Raw genomic sequence first — 2,853 nt, 5'->3', positions numbered from 1 at the left:
ACGTGGCCGCCGCCCAGCCCTGCTCCTCCCGCAGCTGCTGCAGCCAGGCCTGCTCCTCCCGCAGCTGCTCCTGGGCTAGGCACAGCTGGATTTCGGGGAGCTGCAGCAGGTCGGGACCCAGGGCCGGCACAGGGCACCCTGCCTCCCAGCCCTCCATGTGCTCCACGCGGGCTAGTACCAGCTCAACCCCCAGAGCAGTGGCCTGCACTGGCCCCGAGGCTGCCTGTGGCTGCTCTGACCTGGCCGCCCCCGGGACGCCCTGGGGAGCTGGCTTGATGCTGGTCACGTGCCCTTTGGGGTCCACCCCTGCCTCATCCTGAGGGCCCTGTCTGGCAGGGGGTGGGGGCTCGGCCTCGAGGCCCTGCTGTCCAGGTGCCCGCCGGGCCCGGCCTGCCCTCCTGGCTCGAGATTTGCGAGCTCGACCTCGTTTCCCAGACATGGCCCGGCTCCCACCTCTTCCACCAGGTGCCTGCTCCTGGGCCCGGCTCATCTGCTGACTGGCCCCAGGCAGGCCAGCTCAGAGGGCACCCTGGCCTGTGGGGGCCCTCCCTCCTGCTGCTCCAGAGGGCCTGCCTCTCTGCCGCTGCCCGCAGCACCTCGGTTCTGGCCCTGGCTCTGCCTCTGGGCCTCACAGCCCCACTCACAGGGCTGGGCCACGCCGGGAGTTTATGGGGACTTGGCGCGGCTGCTCACCAGGCTGGGGCGGCTGACTAACGCTGACACGGCGTAGGGCTTCACGCTCGCTCGCGGGTCTGCTGGCCAGGCGGGGAGGGAGACAGGCCCGGCAGACGGCAGGCGGGACAGAGCCAGACCACACTGTGTGCACTCAGCTGCCTGGTCCTGCCCCACCCTGCACGGCTGGCGCGGGAAACTCGAACTGTGTGCGGCCCAGGCGGCCTCCTGACTGCACTGGCCCCAGCCAGCCCCACCCCACTGGCCCTGGGCGCCTCGTACTCCCTGGCACCCCGGCTGGGCCCAGTATAAGCTCTGCTGGGGCAGCACTGGGCCTGCGGGAGGAGCAGCCTTTGGGGGCGAGACAGGGCAGAAAGGGAGCGGGCTGGGGCTCTTCATGCTGTCCTGGTTAGTGTGGCTGCCTGTCCTCGCCAGGCCTGCCCTGGGTGCAGAGGTGGGTAAGGACCACCCCAGATGCTGGCTCTTCTTCCCTGGGCTTCCTGCTGGGAGGGCGAGGCCCCGAGTGGGTGCCTCCCCAGCGTTTCCCCAGCCGGGGGCCTCTGACTCACACCCACGCCCAGGGCTGCATCCCTGTCACACTGGCTGGACTGGTTTGCTTGGCCCAGCCCAGCACCCCTTCCTTTCAGCCCTTGCCCCAGAGGCCTCCTGGGGAGCTGGGCAGCCCCCTGTCCGAGAGCCCAGGAGAGTGGTGGGGACAGTTAGTGGGGAGAGGACCACAGGGCAGGGTACAGCCAGCAGCTGGGCCCGCCCTCCCAGCCTCAGCGTGGCCCAGGGTACTCAAGTACAGGGGTGTTTCTGCCTCTTGGCCCTCCCAGTGGCCTGCAGACACCCCAGGTACGGAAGGACGCCGCCTGGGCACTCATTAACGCTGGCATGTGCTGGCCTCCAGAGGAGGCTGGGGAGAAGGACTTCCTAGTAGCCAGGGTGTGGTCCTCCTGGTGCCCTGTAAATGCCTCCTGCCCGCCCGCTGACTGCCCTCCTCTCCCAGGGCAGCCTGGAGTGAACCGGCAGCCGCAGAGAAAGACGGGCGTGGGGGCAAGGGAGCCTGCGTCCCCAGAGAGCCCGGAGGTCCCCGCAGGTAAGAGCCTCCGTCTCCCATGGCCCCTGGGGAGGAAGGCAGGAAGGAGGCTGCCTGAAGCCGGGACTCATAAGGTGTGTGCACGTGTGTGCGTGCACATGCTTGTCCGTGGAGCAAGCCTGCTCTGACACTGACCCTTCGATGCTTTCTGTGCCCATTCGCCCTGGGGCCTGCTCACCCTCTTGCCCTCCTGGGCTGAGACCCTCCTCAGAGATGTCCGCCGCATGTCGCCCTCTGGTGGCGGGAAAGAGAGCCAACCTCAGGCCGGCCCAGGCTCTCACTGACCCGGTGAGCCCGGGTCCTGGGATCTGGAGCCCCCCTGCGCCCTCCCCGCCCTGCGCCAGCCTCCCCGGTTCACGCTCCCACTGCAGGGGGTCCTCCCACTCAGCCGCACCGCCCCCGACTGCGCCCCATGCCCCAAGCCGGCCAGGCCCACCGACCGCCCAGCAGAGGGCCAGCATCTCTACCCCTCCTGGCCCCACCTGCCTCCTTGCTGGCCCCACTTCCACATCTGGTGGCCATACCTCGGGGCTCCTCAGCTGGAGCAGTAGGGGCTGGACCATCTCCCCGGCTGCCCCCGCGCTGCCCCACCTGGGCATGCTCTGGGCAAGGGCCCAGCACCCCGTCACCATGGGCCTTCCTCAGGTGCATGGGTATGCTCTGGCCACTTGTTCTGGGACAGGGCGGACCCAGTCTGCAAGTCCTGATCTGTGTCACGTGTGTTGTCAGGGCTCCGTGCTCCACGGGGTGCAGAGCACACTGGACGGCGGGCAGCAGCTGGAGGCAGACGGGAAGGGGCAGACGGGAGAACACAGGCAAGGCCAGGCCTCTCCTGGGAGGGCCTCTGCCTGGCAGCCAGCCCCCCTGCTGGGCTCTCTGGAATGCTCTCTGCTGTTCCCTGTCTTGGCATCTTGTCCCCTGCATCCAGATGCCCACTGATAATCAGGTGTCACAACCCTGCCTGGTGGCCGGGCAGGAAGCTCTGTGCCCACCACAGGCGAGGGCTTAGGGCCCACCCTCCTAGGCCCCTGTTCAAAGACACGGGAGAAATAAGCCCAGGGGCCCGGGCCCTACACGCCCCT

This window comes from Tupaia chinensis, unplaced genomic scaffold (genome assembly GCF_000334495.1).
Source record: "Tupaia chinensis unplaced genomic scaffold, TupChi_1.0 Scaffold000335_1, whole genome shotgun sequence".
NCBI classification, from domain to species: domain Eukaryota; kingdom Metazoa; phylum Chordata; class Mammalia; order Scandentia; family Tupaiidae; genus Tupaia; species Tupaia belangeri.
Note: the sequence above shows the minus strand (reverse complement) of the source record.